This window comes from Lactuca virosa, chromosome 2 (genome assembly GCF_052849685.1).
Source record: "Lactuca virosa cultivar CGN04683 chromosome 2, Lactuca_virosa_CGN04683_v6, whole genome shotgun sequence".
In the NCBI taxonomy this organism is placed as follows: Eukaryota; Viridiplantae; Streptophyta; class Magnoliopsida; order Asterales; family Asteraceae; genus Lactuca; species Lactuca virosa.
This window is the reverse complement of record NC_136427.1, coordinates 16215397-16222054: the sequence shown is the minus strand read 5'-3', so window position 1 is coordinate 16222054 and position 6658 is coordinate 16215397.

Below are 6658 nucleotides of genomic sequence, written 5' to 3'. Positions count from 1 at the left end.
TCCGGCCAAAAACCTAACCGATATATATGCTTTCATCCGAAAACTTAGGCCATTTTTCATTTTTTCACTCGAAAACACTCCCATTTTTCTCTCAAGTATCATCAAAGAACATTCATACCTTCAAGAAAAATCCTTCAAATCCTCATATTTTTCACCAAGAACACCAAGAAGACCAAGAACAATATTCAAATCTTAAAGTGGCCGAAAACACCTAGGACCGGGAACTTGTTTCTGACCGAGAACACCTTAGGACCGAGAACCGTTGTAACATCCCGTTTAAAATAGAATAATTAAATAATAAACCAGGAACCCCGAGAAGTAATCTTTAAATTATTTTATATTATTATAGTCCAAAATCAAATAATATGTAATTCGGGAAGTCAAATGACATGATTTAGAGTTTCGGGGGTTAAAGTGTAATTCGGGAGTTATTTTGTAAAGATTTTCAGAAGACAGGGGGTGTTTGGTATTATTTGGACTTAATATGTAAGGATTTATGGAATGAGGGGCCATTTGGTAACATAAGGACTTCAACTTAAAACAATTTGTAGAAGGAGGGGTTGCTTGGTAAAATCTCGGACTTGATTTGTAAGGGATTTTAGAAGGTGGGGTTTAAATGGTAAATTATGGGTTAGTTTTGAAAGAAACGGGGGAAGGAGGGATCGATTATGTTAATATGGGATAAATTTGTATGGGGCTCGAGGTATAAAACCCGTCACCCCGGTAAACCCTAACCCTAAGTGAGAGGCAGCCGCAACCCACCTTATACCTCCCCTCCTCCGGCCGCCGCCACCGTACCACCTGCCTCCTCGCCATCGAAATACCATCGCCACTGTCGGACGTTGTATGTAGCCGCGAAAAAGCCACCGAGACCGGTCGAATGAAGCTGCACCGGTGGGAGATCGGGGAAATTGTCGCCGCCATGTTGCCGCCATCCTTTTGCTCTTCGTCGTCGCTTCGCCGACATTGCATCACAGCTCCGTTGGCGTCGTCGCTGCCCGGTTCCGTTGAAGACCAAGCCGCCGCCGGACGTTAGGCCTCTAATGTTGATGTGAACTGTTGCTATGGCCGCCTCTTAGTGTCGCTCTTCGCTTCTTCTTCTGTCCCGTCGTCAGCCACGACCCATCACTCCCGCTGTTTCGTGCTACCACTCTTTCGCCGTCCCTCCGCCGTCAACCTCCTTCAAGATCGATGAAGAGATGCTCGGTGGGTGTTTCTGCACATGTGTGTGTGTGTGGTTCTGTACGTGTCAGCGTGTGGGTGTGTTTTGTTGGGCTGGCCGGAAAACGTTTGGAACAACCATGGCAGCCAACCATGGTGGCTTTCGTCCGAGTGCTGCTCTTCTGCCACCACCAGCTACCGTGTGAGGTGGCTGTGTGTGATGTCGTGTGTGTAATGTAGTGTGCGTGATGTAGTGTGTGTGCGTGAGCAACCCTTGGCCGGAATATGAAAAGAAACCACCACCACCACCGTAAGGTGGTGGCTAGCACCTCCGGCCACCGCCTGCCGCCACTGGACGGCTGTGTGTGTGCATGTTATTTTATGTGTGTGTGTGTGTGTGTGTGTGTTATTTTATGTGTGTGTGTTTATTTGGATGTTCGATGTAAAATGTATTGTACGACCGAATAATTAAAGAAATCAACCCGTCACTGCCGTGAGGTGGTGGTTGCCACCTCACGCAACCATTCTGCCGCCACCACCGCCACCTTGTGTGGTTGTGTGCTTTGTGTGTGTGATTGTTATTTTGGGATGCTTAGAAATTTTCTAGTCAAAAATCATAACCACCACCACGAGGTGGTGGCCGCCGCCGCGAGCCGCCATTGACCACCACTACCCGAGGTGGTAGTGGGTGGTGCCCGACTTGTTTAACCCTAATGGGCCCAATGAAGCCCTAATTGTCCTAAAAGCCCAACCATTTGACTAATGGGCTAGTATGTGGGTTGAAAACCCTAATTACGGTTTGGAAAACCCTAATGTCATGAAACCCTAATTTTGGGGATTTATCGGGACCCGCACGAGAATTATTTATTAAACTTAAAATATTAATTAATAACATTTGCGAATTAACCTAAGGCAATATTTGACTTAATGGATTAAGTACTTAATAGGTTAAGTAGGACGCTTAACCCTAATCGTCATTTCATGTGAAAACCCTAAATTCACTTGGGCCTTGAGTTGGGCCTTTCTATTGGGCTTTGGTGATTGGACTATTGATGGGCTATCCAAGAACAAGTAAATGGACCAAAATAATTGGATGGGCTTTAGGATAAGGCCCATGTGAAGGACTTGGGCCCAATTTGGAAAATTGGGCCATAGGTGGGCCATGACTGGGCCTTGATGATTATGAGATATTGGGCCATTGGAATACCAAGAGTTTGGACTAGAATAAATGGATGGGCCTTAAGGAAAGACCATGTAGAGATTTGGGCCCAATTTGGAAAATTGGGCAATATGTTGGGCTTTGGCCCATTACTTGACTTTCGGGCCTTTGGGGTGTGAGTTGGACCTTGGGCTTGGAACCTAATTATTAATTGGGTATTGTTTGATGTTGACAGTTCGGGAATCTGTCAACCAACAGCTGGAGTTTTATCCGCGAGACTTCAGCAGTGCCAGGTGAGTTGTCCTCACTATACTAACAGGGTCGAAGGCACCAATGCCGGCCCTCTACGGATTTGTATCCGGGTTATTGCATGATATGTTTATTGATTTACATCCTGGTAGTTAGGATGGTGATATGCTTAGCGACCGGTTAGGTCTGTATCCTGGTTATAGGATGTTGCTATGATTAGTGATCTGTTAGATCAGTTTGACTGTTACATATGCTAGCATATGATATTTATGTGCACATGTTTGGTTGATTGGGGGTTGGGTTGTGGAGGTCCTGCTTTGTGATGAAGGCCAACATACCTTGGGCGGTCCGAATAAACTGAAGGCCCTACAAGGGTGTTCAGTTAAGCCGAAGGCCCGGCGAGCGGTCCAGATATGCTGTAGGCCCTGCGAGGCGGTCCAGACGTGTCGAAGGCTCGGAGAGCGGTCCAGATAGACTGAAGGCCTGGGAGGCGGTCCAGTCAGGATGAAGGCTCATTATGCATGTTGTTTGCTTATATGTTATATGATATGGTTATATCTGTATGGCGTTGGTATTTTGGGGGTAACTCACTAAGCCTTCGAGCTTACATTTATCGATTATTGTTTAAGGTACTTCTGATGATCGCGGGAAGGCGAAGGCGTGATCGTACAGCTCCTAATATTTCATGATTTTATGATTCGATTCTGGGGATACTCCAATGTTTAAACTATTTTGAAAACAAACTGTAATAACTTAATGGTTTTAAATGTTTTAAAAAGTTTTAAATTGTCTTGAATTTTTATGGATGTTACAAAAGGTGTGTTGCACCTGATCCCACATCGGCTTGGAAGGAGAACAAAACTTTTCCTTATAAGGGGTGTGGATACCTTCCTTGTCACAACGCGTTTTAAAGCCGTGAGGGCAGCAAATCCCATAAGAACTCTGCAGTTAAGCGTACCCGGGCGAGAGCAATCCAGGGATGGGTGACCCCCCTGGGAAGCTTTCGCGCCGGGAGCCCAAAGCGGATAATATTGTGATACGTGCCAGAGGGGGATGTTACAAATGGTATCAGAGCTGGGGCACGGGTCGATGTGTTCGACAGGGACGTCGAACCCTATAATGGGGGGTGAAGGTGGGTTGCACCTGATCTCACATCGGCTTGGAAGGAGAAAGAAACATTTCCTTATAAGGGGTGTGGATACCTTCCTTGTCACAACGCATTTTAAAGCCTTGAGGGCAGCAGAACCCATAAGAACTCTGCAGTTAAGCGTGCCCGGGCAAGAGCAATCCAGGGATGGGTGACCCCCTAGGAAGTTTTCGCGCCGGGAGCCCAAAGCGGATATTATTGTGATACGTGCCAGAGGGGGATGTTACAACCTGGTTCTCGGTTGAGGAATTGGGACCGAAATCAAGGATTTCGGTGAAGGCTGTACCGAAAACCCTCCTCAACACTTTATACATTTCTCGATAATTTTTGCAAGAAATTCCCTACATAAATCAAGTGTTGTCTAACACTTTAATTTATTATTTCCCTAATTTTAAATACGATTACGTGTTTAAATAATATTAGGATACTGTTCTTTCCATATATGCTAGCCCGAGTATCATCTCTTCAGCTCGCTAATCAAACACAAACACACATTCAAGGTAAGTTCATACCCTTACGTTTTCACTTTTTTTCAATGGTTTTAGGGGGGGATACAAGTAACACACAAAGACTCTTGTGTCATTATACAAACGATTTCAAAACCTTTTTACAATTGATTCAAACCGATTCATCGCTACACTTTATAAAAATATATTTATGTATATTTTTAACCCTTTTGTAACATGTCGGGCAAAAGGGTACTATTCAGGAATCGCTTACTACTACATCATATACACAGTGAATTGCAAAGGTTTTCAGTACATTACATAACATTATATTTAAACTATAATTGGTATACTTTGCGAATCACTACACTATTTCACTAAGTACAAGAACCGATACAAGATCATGCATTCAAACTATAATAGGTATATTTTGGGAAACACCACTCTATTTTAAAAATTCAAGAACACTATTCAGAAACAAGTATATAAACTATAGTTGGTATAGTTTATGGAACACTACTCTAATACATTGATTCAAGGATACACTACTACATAATTATTTAAGTATAATTATTTTACATTACAAATTACACTACTACAGGGTAATACATACAATTTCAAGTACAAGAGAACACTACTATGCTACACGTAAACTAGTAAATACAGGGTTGTGAGGCACTACTTCAATTGTACCCATTAGGGTACAAGTTCTAAATCCTATAAAGTATAACCAGAGTCTCCTGGAGGGAGAGCGTGAGTTTGTGTATAGATCTATACGGGATTAACAACCCCGCACCTGAACTGTTAGCTACAGTTAGGCCGGTAGGCCTGGGGTGACAAACGTCATAACATTCTGACGCCTGAGGAACATCGTAGAGGTCATTAGTCTGATTAGTATGGTTATATATATATATGAAACTCACAACAATATTAACTAAAACATTTGTTTATGGGATTAACACTACTTCAATGGTTTTATTTTAATTAATAAAACTACAGTACACTACTATACATTACAGCTGGTGGTATCCAGGCATACATACAAAAGGTTTTCATACAGTGCACTACTATACATTACAGCTGGTGGTATCTAGGCATACATACAAAAGGTTTTCGTACAGTACACTACTATACATTACAACTGGTGGTATCCAGGCATACATACAAATGGTTTTCATACAGTACACTACTATACATTACATCTGGTGGTATCCAGGCATACATACAAAAGGGTTTTCATAACAAACACTACTACGATACACTATTTTCCTAGTATGGAGTACATTAGTACCAGATACAGTTTGGGAAAAACATACATGATATGGTTTTATTCATTAATAAGACTATATACACTATTACAGAATACAATAACAAACATACATTTTGGTCTTAAGGCCTAAGACAGCTTTTCATTCACTAAAGAAAATATTGGATTTTATGGAAGTACACTATAACATTTTCAAGGAACAAAGACAAGTTTTCCATCTCAAAAACATACTTATGAACTCACCAACTTAAATGTTGATACACTTTCAAAACCACTTGTATTCTTAGGGAACCGGTAGACAGGTACACCCGCAGGTTTTGAGAAGACAGAGCTTTTAGAGTCGCGTCTTCTATACTTTTGTTATACACTTTTGATGTCATACAAACTATGTATCGAACAGATGTAAAAACTCTACTTTATCAATGTAATGGTTTTGTTTGCTTTGATTACTATGATTCAATGGTTGTGATACTGTACATGATGTCCTCCGCTCCCGAACGTTTCCGTTGTTCCGGTTTGGGGGTGTGACAGATTGGTATCAGAGCATTGTTTATAGTGAACTAAGTATATCAAACCTTACATGATATACAACTATAAACACTATGGGGCCGAAGCGCTCTGAACTAAAAGTATACTTTTAAAATCTAAGTATTTTATAAAGAAGAGTACGAACATATATACATACCAGAAACAATATCACAAGAAGAACAAAACAAAAGTATTTAGATGTTGGACACTACGGTTAAACTTGGATAGTTATGTAATCATATATGGGATAAATATAGCCTGATCAACTATACTTATTGGAGATATGACCAGCTTGTGTTTGGGAGTGAATGTGGTGTTTCAACAAGTCTAAAACTTACCAAAACTCTATACAAGGAAACACTAGAACCAAGCATACAATTAAAATACTATAGGAGTATTTTATGATTCTACAACCTTAGAACAAGAACATTTAAGCCTTGATAGTTATACATAATCCGCATACACTAGGTCATTACAGGGGGATTCAGTGCGAGTCACGCTGTGCAAATTCATTCCAAGTGTTGCTATTAATTTCAAGGCGATTGTTTACTTATATTAGTAGACTTCCACTGTAAATCGCCTAATAGAACACTATAACTGTCAGGATAAGATATACCTTGTTCAATATCACCTGACTAATGATCACTATAGAGGACTTATCATCATTTTCTCTTAAATCATTTTAGAGAAAGATGCCTCCA